Here is an 11,908-nt window from a genome sequence, read left to right as displayed (position 1 = left end):
TCCTCCTCCCCCCAGTATGGCCAAAAGATTTTATAGGCATGTGAGGAGGCGCAGAACAATGGGGGGGGGAATGGGCAGCAGGTAGTCTAGGCCCAGAGTAAACAGAGTTATTGAAGAGGTGCTTCACAGAGGCTGGTTTGTTTCAGGGATAGGAGTGGATCTTATGCCAATGTAAAAACTTTCAAGTCAGTGTCCTGGAGGTGTCCCTGAGGAAACATGGTCATTGAGCCTGGTATGCGTATGGTCTGGAGTAAACAGAATTGTTGAAACTGGCATGCATGGTAAATGTATAGTGAACAGAATCATTAAGGTTTGGCAGGAAGGGAGAGAAGCAAAGAAAAGAAAAACTTTCAAAAAGTCTCAAGCTAAATTGTTAGCTTTTAAATCAAATTACACTAGAGGTTTAAATCTCAAAACAGAAAATACAGTGTCACCCTTACACAATCATCTCCAAAATATAACAACAAAGTGTAAGCATGGTTATACCTGTGAAATCTTTCCCTTCTTGCTATATATTTTGTCTGGGGTGTCTTATTCATTTGTATGACTTCAGCTATAATATTTATAAAGAAAGCTCTTACATCGTTTGCCCCACTTTGCCCTGAAATTTTGCTGTACATTTCTATACACCTGATGTACATTTCCACTTGAATATCCTCTTAGCATTATATATGCAGCATATCCCCAACTGCATTTGTCAATGGTTAGAAGCATTGCCCCCAATGTCAGTCAAGCTTGTAAAAAAGAGTGCAGCTTCCCACTTGTTATTTGTGAGAGCTAGAGCAACTTATTTAATTTCTCTAAGACCTCAGTTTACCCACATATAAAATGGGGATAAATTTCTACTTAACTTATAGAGCTATAGTGCCTGTCACACAGTACATGTTTAGTAAACTGAAATAATTTTTATTAAGATAATCACAATTTATTATTCCCATCACCATAGAGAACCCACTAAATTTTCTAGTATTATAATGGCACCACCTTTTCTCTCCTTTCTCAGATGTGAAACTGCCGATCCTTCTTTGGCATCTCCTTCCCCTCAACAATCAAATTTCTGTAGATTTACTCTTTGAAATGTCTTTTGCATCTACTACAGTTCCAATGCCTCCACCTCTGTTTAGGCCTTTGAGTCCCTCTTTCCTGAGCTCATGTACTGTTATCTCCCTTCTGTCCGTCTTTACTCAGCCTGTCTAGCACACTGCTATACTATTAATAATTGCAGTAAAGCAATTAATCATGTCATCACCCTTTTAAAAATCCTTCAATGTATTTGCATTTTACTTAAGGAATAAATTGAATTGAGTAAATATTCTTACCTTAACGTTCAAATCATTGTTTAACTAGGCTTCTTTTTTTTTAAGATTTTTTTTAATTGGGGAATTGGGGGGATGGGAACAGTGCTGGGGATTTGGGGGAAGGGGAACAGACAAGTTGCTGTCGTTTTGTTCTTCAGTCTAGTTGTGCACCATCATTGCGCTCTTCCCGGGCGAGGCAGATCAGTCGCCCGCTTCTGAACGGCTGCTCACTGTGGCTGCTGGCCGCTCACGCTGGCTGCTGGCTGCTGGCTACACACGGTAGCCCATGGCAACCCACTGCCACAGGGAATGCAGCCTATGCCGTCGCGGGTGACTCACGGCAGCCCAGCTCCAGGTTGAGCTGTTGTTCAGCATCTTAGCTGTGGAGGGCAGTGTCACTGGCCGTCACATGTGGGATCCGAACCGGGGCCCTCTGGCGTCCCAAGCGAGTTCTTAACCATCGCGCCACTCAGCCGGCCCTAGGCTTCTTGTTAACTTTGACTTCTCATGCCTTTCTATGTCTATTCTAAGCTTAAGCCAATCGTACCATTCATTGGCCCCAAAAATACTTCACAAAACTCCACTTCTGTGCCTTTAATAATCTTTTCTCTTTACCTAGAAAGCTTTTTTGAATATACCTTTGCCTGTCAAGATTCTAAATATTTTAAGATACTTTTATTCATTCAATAATATTTAAGTGTCCACTTTATGCAAGGTACAATTCTGGGAATAGTTGAAGTAAGCGGAAAGAGCTTAATTAAGGGTTTATGTCAGAAAATCAAAGTTTAAACATTTGCCCTGCTTTTATCTAGCCATGGGACATTGAGCTATTCATCTCCCTTGCTTTAGCTTATGTTTTTTGTTTTTTTTTTAATTTATGGGGGTGACATTGGTTAGTAAAATTGTAGCTTCAGTTTCTTCATCTCTGAAAGCATGTGTTAATAATAATAACAGTTGCCCACACTATCACTGTAAATAATGAATTAGATAAGGTCCGAAAAAAATATGCCCCAAACACCTAGCACAGGGTGTCTGCCACATGAACACACTTTGAGTAAAATGTTACCTCTTTTTTGAAGCCTTTATCTATCACCCAGGAAGATGTGTTTTCCTTTCCCACACAACACTTTGGAGAAAAAAGTATGGCATAATAGTTAAGTGTGAGTTATTTAGAGCCAGACAGATTGAGGTTCAAATGTCAGCTCAGTACTCACCAGTATGTGAGAAAGCCACTTAAGCTTTCTGATCCTCAGCTTCCTCCTCTTCAAACTGGAAATAATAAGTGCTATTTCTCCCAGGGTTCTTGTAAGAATTAAATATTATGCATGAAAAATGCATTGACAGTACCTCATGCTATTGGTATCATAACCATTTCTGATATTTGTCTAATCTCCATTGCCTAATTGCAAGATTTCAAAAGTAAGAGCTGTATTCTCCTAATTTTTATATTATCCATGGTGCCATGCACCTATGATTGTCTCAATAAATATTTGTGGTGTAACACTGAAAAACAAGCACACGTTCTGTAGGTAGCATTGTGCACGTGAAGGAGTAGAAAGTACTAATGTAAATGTAGGATTACTTCCTTAATTTCCCTGCCTCAATTCATATAACACTGAGATCAGTTTTAAAATTTCTCTTAACATGTGTGGTTTGTTAAAACTCTCAGAAATGTTTTGCATTGCTTTGCTCCTTTCACATATAGAATATGCAAGTGTTTAGTATCTTCAGATGACAGAAAAAACACAAACAATCAAAACTAGGACATAAAGAACATGAAGGATCAAAGGTATTAGCTGGGCAATGGGTAAACTATTAATAGTAAACTTACCAATATCTAAGCTTTGATGAAACACAGTAATCCCTTTGTCCTAAACTTAATATTTTTCAGCCTCCCGTAAGTAGGAGAAAATTGGAAATATTTTATTATCTTAAAGTGACTTTGCTAAGTGAATTATCTAATGCAACAGCAAATCTGTGACAGAGCTTAGAGTAGAATAGATGCTCAATCCATAGCCCAGAGGCTGTCTCAGTGTTCTGGCTGTATTTCTCAAGATTTCATTTAAAATACGATGCAGTTTTCTAAAAGAGCTGGAATTTCTATGAAAGTACAAAACTTTAGTTTAAATGTCAGAATCAATTTACATTTCTGAAAACTCTTATGGCAATTACAAGGTAAGTGTTCACTTGCCTGTTTGTGTGAATGAAATATTACTCTGGCAATTGTGTTATCTTCAATCAGATATGGTTCACAAATAGAAAGTAAAGGACTCATTGGGCCTCTTAGCTCACATTCTAATCTATGACAGTCAGTTGTAATAAGTAAAATTAATTGCCCAATTCAGAGACCATAATTTCTCTCCTAAAAATGGTCTCAAATCCTTTTCTATGGAAGAAGTGAAAATGGCAGAGAACAAACTAATAAAATCCATCAGCCATTGAAAAATCCAGGTTTAAACTGCCACAGTTTCTGTCAACTTGTTAAGAGGAAAAATGAACATTACCAAGGAGATTCTAAGTTTTCTTTTTACTTGCCTAGACAAAGCACATATGGAATTTGCAATAATGGACACTCAAAGATAACATGACCATGCATCTGAAACAGGAATTGAGCTGTACAGAAAACCTACACAAGGAATGTACCATCCGGTCTGAACACTCAAATGTGGAAATCGTTTCAGTGAATTACTAAAACAGATTGTGACTATCTCTCCCTTGAGACATTTTAAATGCAGTATCTTTAAGAATCATGTTCAAAATTATGTCTACTGTCTGGAATAATTTAGGAGAATAATGCCAAGGGCCAGGTAATAGACTAGATTAAACCTGGAGTGTCCTTCCTGTCTTTTCTTTTGCAATTTATGATACAATAAAATTTCAATTAACCAGAATATTTGGAGAAATGATTCTCCTGAGAAATTTGATGTTATTTTGTTTTTGTGAAAACTGAAAAAAGAACAATATATTAAACTAGGGTCCAATTTTTTAAATCTTTTACAGGTTATCTGATTCTATTTTCCTGCCACATAAATACAATATTGTGTTTTCCTTTGGTTGAAGTTTTGTAGAGCTCAGGGTCATCAACATGACCATCAGTTCTTACTATCCAGGATTATACAGGCGATATACCCTTAAGGCAGAGCAAACAGGATTTTCTAATGGATTTGATGTGTACACAAAAGAGAAAGGCCAAGGATAACACCATGAAGTGGTGTCTGAGAAGTGGGCAAGAAAGAGTTTCCGTGAACTGAAATGGGGAAAATTGTGGGAGGACCTCATTCAGGCTGAAATATCAGGAGTTCAGTTTAGAGTGTTTGTTTTGAGATGCCTCATTACCATTCAAGAGGAGATGATTGGTAGGCATTTAGAGGTCTGGGTCTGTAGTTGAAGGGAGAGCCAGGTTTGTGCTGCACAGTCACCCACTCAAGCTTTCTATAATCTTTAGCTTTAGTCAAGTAACCACATCCAGTAGCATCAGGTGCAAAACTTTGCATCTTCAAAAATAGTATTCCCCCTAAATCATTTTTCCTCACGATTTCCTATTATATATAAAAATGTATATATAATGTACTAAATAATCTTAATAACAATATCCAGTATTTGCATTATCTCATGTAATCCCCAAATCCTAGATGAGAGATACTTTAATTATCCCATTTTACAGATAAGGACACTGAGGCTTAGGGACTTAGATAGCTTTGCCAAGGTCAGATAGGTGTTGAGTTGAGCATTGGTCTAACTGCTTTCAAATTCCAAAATTGTAGTTCTGCCTCTCTCTGATGACTTTATTTTCTCCCTTTTGCATTATTTTGTTTTCCTCAACAGCTATGTGTGCTAGTGCCCGTGTGTGTGTGTGTGCGCGCGCGCGCGCACACACACACACACACACACACACACACACACACAACTGTTTGTTAAAACTTTTTATCAAAGCAGAGCAAGATTAATGATACTGCCATAGGCCCCCGTGCTGCTTCTGACTACCTGTAGCTTCTTCAATCCAATTATCTTTTTCCCTCTCAGTGTATTCATTGTGTACTGGTATCAGTTGAGAAAAATATTTGTTACACACATGTTTTATGAGTAATATGATATCACACTTCTCAGTTCCAGTAATGGTGATCCTAAAACTCACAGTAATTGACAGAATATTAGGTTAAAAAGAGACTTTAATTAATATTTCTGCATAAGTAAAATTTGCTACAATTATTTTGCCATGTTAACTGTTTGTGGATGCTAGCACTTTTGAGTGCTGGAAAAATACTGCCAAGAAATCATTTGACATATTATTTAGCTATGCTTCTACTTAGAACAATAATGAAAGCAAAGATGGAAAATATGCATTGTGATTGTTGTCTTTCCATAAGTAATATTTTTATATTGTTGAGCGATCGATTGCTTCTCTATTTTTCTCCATTTGTACTCAATGTGAGGATTAACTTACAAGTCTGCCATAGTCTGACTTTATTTTAAATGAATTTCTATTTCATCTTTTTAAAGTTCCAGGCACTTGTAGTTTCAAAATCATCTTCACAACCTGTATGAGTTATGTGTTATGGATGATTGTGCTGTTTTACAGCTGAAGAGTCTCAGAGTCAGAGAAATAGTTGACCCAAAAATTGCTTATTCTTGCAAACAGCAGAGCTAAATTGGTTATGTGATGTTCTAGTGCAATTCATCTCAAACTTTAATGTACATAAGTACATTGGGCAGCCAGATGGCTCAGTTGGTTAGAGCGTGTGCTCTTAACAACAAGGTTCAGGTTCGACTCCCACATGGGATGGTGGGCTGTGCCCTCCCACAGCTATTAGGTCGTCGGGACAGTCATGACTCATTTTTGCATTGAAAAACATAGAAAAATATGACATGACTTTCCCAACAACCCAATAGATTGAAAGCAGCAACTGGACTTGGAGCTGAGCTGCGCTTTCCACAACTAAGGTTGAAGGACAACAACTTGACTTGGAGCTGATGGGTGCTGGAAAAACACAATGTTCCCTTCCCCAATTCCCCAACACTGTTCCCTTCCCCAATTCCCTAATAAAATTAAAAAAAAAGAATCATCCAGGGATCTTGTTAAAATGCAGATTCTGATTTGCTAGTTTTAGAATGGGGTCTGAGAATTTGTATTTCTATTGTAACATGCTCCTTATTGCCAATTATAGTCACTGGGCCCAGGACCACATCTTGAGTAGCAAGGGACTAGATCCAGCTGCTGTTCATAATGGAATTCAGAATAATTTAGATGATTTGCATAGATCAATCGTTTATTCACTCACAAATATCTAGGTTTGAAATGTTGTGGATAAAAAGACAAGTAAGCCATAGTCCCTATCCTCAAATAATTACCATCAAATTGAGAAGGGAAACTCCTCTACAAATAAGTACACTATAATACATGCAAATATGAATGTAATGTAACTTTGAAAGACAGGCAACATTTCATTCTTTATGTAATTACAAAAATTCAAACAATGAAAAGATATATAATATAAAAAGTGAGAGTTCCCCTCTCATTTTCATTCTCACTCTTTCTACTTTTTTTCAGTTTTATTGAGATATAATTGACATACATCACTGTATAAGTTTAAGATGTTCTGCCATAAGAAAAGATGAAATAGTGCCATTTGCGACAACATGGATGAATCTTGAGATTATTACACTAAGCGAAATCAGTCAGACAGAAAAAGTTGAGAACCATATGATTTCACTGATATGTAGAATATAAAACTGAAAACATCAAAGGAACAAGACAAACAAATAAAGAAACAAAAACTCATAGACACAAACAACAGCTTAGTGGTTACCAGGTAGGAGGGGGGTGGTAGAAGAAGGTAAATGGGGTCAAATATATGGTGATGGAAGGAGAACTGACTCTGGCTGGTGAACACACAATGTGATAATAGATGATGTGTTACAGAACTGTACAGCCAATAAACTTTAATTAAAAAAATTTTAACATTGCAGCTACAATTAAGTAGTTAATTAAATTATGTTAAATTGAAAAATAAAAAGATGTATAGCATAATGGTTTGACTTACATATACAATTGACCCTTGAACAACATGGGTTGAAGTGTGTAGGTCCACTTACATGTAGATTTTTTTCAATAAACATTGGAAAAATTTTTTGAGATTTCCATACTATTGTGAAGCAATTGTATAGATTACACTAGGCTACAATAAAGCAATCATATTGCTGCTTCATTATCAGTGCATGAAATTGTTATACTTGTAAATATATATGAATTTATTTTTCACGTTCTTTTCATTTTTCATGTCTAGTGTTAATAATGTATGTAGCATCTACAGTGCTTTGTACTCATGTAAGATAATATTGATGTAGGTACTCTGAGGCCATTCATCTTATAAACAGACTATGTAAATTTACAGTATCAACACAGTGTTGTAAATATGTTTTCTCTTCCTTATACTTTTCTTAAGAACAATTCCTCTTCTCCAGCTTAATCTATTACAAGAATGCAGTATATAATGCATTTAATATATGAAATATGTGTTAATCGATTATGTTGTTGGTAAGGCTTCTGGTGAACAATAGGTTACTATAGTTAAATTTCATTGAAATCAAAAGTTATACATGGATGTTTGACTGCATAGGGTGTCAGTAAGTCCCACATTGTTCAAGAGTCAACTGTATGGTGAAATGATTACTACAATAATTTTAGGTGGCCGAAAATACCTACTTTTAATTGGTCAATGTGTATTCTTCCAGACTTTAAAAATAAACAGACAAATACAGCAATTTACAAAAACAGGACTAGTATGGACTCTACATATTGTTCAGCAAGTGTTTTTTTTTTTTTATTCACAATGAACATCTCATTTTGGTGTGTGTGTGTGTGTGTGTGTGTGTGTGTGTGTGTGTGTGTGTGTATATTTTTTTTTCTCTCATTCACTTTAATGGCTATGTAGTTTTTCCAGTAAGAAGATACCATAATTTGTTGAAATATCCCCCTATTGATGCACATTGAGCTTGCCTCTATTTTTTTTAGTACAAACAGTGCTTCAAGGAACATACTAGTTCCTATGCCTTTGCCCACTTTCTGTATGACAGAAACCTAAGTGCAGTCACTTTACTTTTCATAGGTAATGATAAGTGAACCTCCAAGGAGGTTGTGCCAATTTAGACTCCCTTCAACATTATATAATAATGCCCTTTGCTCCACCTACTCTTTAAACACTGAATAGCATTATTTTTTAATCTTACCAATTTGTGGCATATTAATAAATGCATAAGTATAAAAATATAAATATGTATGATACATAAAATAATTAAATATGTAGTTAAATGTGTTTTTGCATACCTATATTATGTATCTCTATTTGTATAATAACATTATATATAGTTTATATAACTATTTATATATATTATTGTTGAGGGTAAAAATAAACTTTTCTATTACTAAGTCATTGATGTAGTTTTCAGCTTTTCTTCTGTCTAAAAGATGATTTTTGTTGTAAATAGTTTTACACCAGGCAGATGTAAATTCCATCTGAGATCTGTATCCTATCTTATGGCAATGGCATTTACCACCAAATGGTCATATTTAGAATGATATTTTCAGGGCATAATTGTGAATAACTAAGTATTTGAGACCTTGCCCACAAGTGTGTTGGTATATCCATTGCTTTCACTACTCGAACATGAATATCAAAAGATCTCTATCTGCACTGTTTATTACTCACCCCCATTCATTTTCCACCTGTTTACACTGATTAAAACCTTCTTGCTTCATGTGTTCTTCAGGAACAGCTCATTTAAAAGGTTAGTTTAACATGGTTATACCCTTACTCAATGACAATTTGGCAGCAGTGAAATGCGTCCTTTTTCTTCATAGCGAAACTGTGAAGTGGTTCTATTTTAAGCAGGTCATGATTTTATTTGGAAATAAATTGATCTGTGAGGACAGCTAATTATTTTGATTCCACATCATTTTATTTGACTTCCATTTAGTTAACTGGCTCATTTTATTGGCCTCTGTGCTTTCTGTTATATATATATATATATAAAAACTTCTTTGTGCTTTTATTTCAGTGATTACATGGAAATAAGGGTTATAGAAATAGCATTGCAGTGAACATGATTGCCATTTTTTATTTGTGCAGGCCATGCCAGAAACACAAACTCCTCTCAGTGGGTGAATTTTTCTTATTTCTCAAAAGGCTTTGCTTACTTAATTGCAATTGTGTCTTCACAAATCTCTCTTAACATCAAGCATAGATATTGAGAACATATTCTGCCTTCTATTATTTTTGTTATCTACTGGCTCAGACCATGGAAACTCATACCAGTGATAACCCATACAAGGAACTCACTGTTGCATTTCTTCTAAAAATATTTGCATTTTTATCCCATATACTCAATAACTATTTTTGCCTACTTTCTGATGAGTACTGTGCTAGATTCTGGTTACCCAATTGCTGTTCTAGGATGTAAGCCCAGGTCTATAGGACTCTAAGTTTGGTGCCCTGAAGCCTTATATTCAAGAACATAATTTCTCTAGCAGAATAGTGACACGATGCAAGGGAGTTTTGAGCAATTACACTGGTCTGGCAGGAGTATTCAAAATGGATTATTGAATGTCTATAGCAGGTAACAGAGCTAAGAAACTATTGTCTAGTTGGTAAGGGCACAGATTGACATAAAATCATCATCCTCATCCTCCTCATCATATGTTTAAAACTAAGGGATTAATGGGAGAATGTCATTTAGTTACTATTTAACTACCACTACAACCCTATAAGTAAATACAATTTATATCAATTTTATAGATGAAGAAACTGAGCTTCAGATAATTAAAGTAATTTTCCAAGATGGATAAATGGTGGAGGCCAGATTCACATCTCAGACTGCAGAGCCTAGACTCAACATGTACACAACAAAATTCCGTCTCCTAAAAACAGAAGAAGAGCAAAAACACAAGCCTACACAGAAGCCCTCCATACCTACCTTTTCCTTTATCTTCCCCATGAACTATCAAGTGTCTCTGATTCATTCTCTAGTCATCTAACTAAAATCTAGAAAAATCAAACCTAAGAAGATGTGGTATACGAGGTCAGACAATTAAGTCTGCGAACTCATCCTAGAAAAAGTGCTACATACCTCATCACTCAATATCACTATGGTCACCTTTGAAGTGCTCCCCTTGGGAAGCTATGGACTGATGCCAGCGCCTAGTCCACCCTTCAAAGAAGCAATTTTGGAACTCTTTTTCTGGAATGGCCATCAGAGCTGTCGTCATATTGTTGTCTGAAAGTGGGCCCCTTTTCGGCGCGAAATCCAGGTCCTTGGCAACTCGAGCAAGGAATTGAATGAGATGCCAGAGTAAAGCACTGAAAAAGTAGTTTATTTAAAAAGACAATATATTTCAAAGAGTAGAAGTAGGCCCAAGCAGTAGAGAATAGCTCAAGGACCCATTATTAGGAAAGAAATTACATTCCAAAGAGTTTGGAGAAGGCCACGCACAAGGGCGAGTCTCAAAGGGCTCGAAAAGGAATAAACGGTCAAGAGAGCAGGGCATCCAAAAAGGAAAAAAGGGAAAAAGGCTCGAACTTTCCAGGACTTGGGATTTTTATCCCTTCTCTAGAATGGGCTGTCACCCTAAGGGCGTGGGACCACTTGATTGGCACCTGTGATTGACAGGCTGTACTGCGCAGGTGCGAGTGACTGGTTTGATTTAATTGTACCCATTTGTTTTAGGGGTAGATAGTTACAATGAAAAGAAGTTTTGGGTGGAGACGGGAGGTCACTGGGCAGTCACATTTTGTGGGACGGGCAGGAAAGCAGAGACCCAATGCCTGCCTCTAACTGCCTACCTAGCCTTCCCCTTGAGAGACGTGATCCCCATGAAATCTCTATGGGAAGCGGAGGGACAGGAGGTCTCTTCTGTATCTGCTTCCTGCTGGGCAGGGTCGTAGAGCTGTCCCTGCCTATTGGGGGATTCACGGAACTCTCACCCTCCTGATCTCAGATGAGAGGAAGGAGTCTCGAGCTCCACCTGGAAGACCGCGTTGGCTTCTTTGGTTGTGACTGGCAATCTTGTTGGGGTATTCTCTGTATCCGCAAAGTCCCTGAATGAGGAAAAATAGATTTTAATTAATAAATCTGTTAGCTCTCATGAAGCCTGTTGACATTCAGCCTGTTACTCAGGTGGCATCAGTTGTCTGGGCCCAGAATGGGTTTAGCATTTAGCTTACTGGCCTGGGGGGATATTAGAAAGTCACAGGCTTTCAAGTAGTTATCTGAAGCAGGGGACCTCTATTGTTTAGGATTCAGAAACTGATTTACAAAGCAATCAAGAAGCAGGGGGATAGAATTTTAGGATTCAGGCTAGGAGCAATCTTTAGTCTAGGATTTACAAACTGGTTAGAAAAGTAATCAAAGCCAAGGGCTAAGAAACTAAGAAACTAGGGAGGAGACTTAACATTTCTATAGGAAAGAAAACTTAAAATTCTTTGGGGGGCGGGGCCTCTCTTGGCCGGTAACAGTATTACCCTTGATGTCCTGAATGTCATCAAAATGTCTTCCTTTCAATATTTTCTTTATCTTTGGGTAAAAAAAGAAGTCACTGGGGGACAGATCAGGTGAGT

Source organism: Hipposideros armiger, unplaced genomic scaffold (assembly GCF_001890085.2).
Source record: "Hipposideros armiger isolate ML-2016 unplaced genomic scaffold, ASM189008v1 scaffold_800, whole genome shotgun sequence".
In the NCBI taxonomy this organism is placed as follows: Eukaryota; Metazoa; Chordata; class Mammalia; order Chiroptera; family Hipposideridae; genus Hipposideros; species Hipposideros armiger.
The sequence above is the reverse complement of the archived record's forward strand: the minus strand, read 5'-3'. Positions refer to the sequence as shown.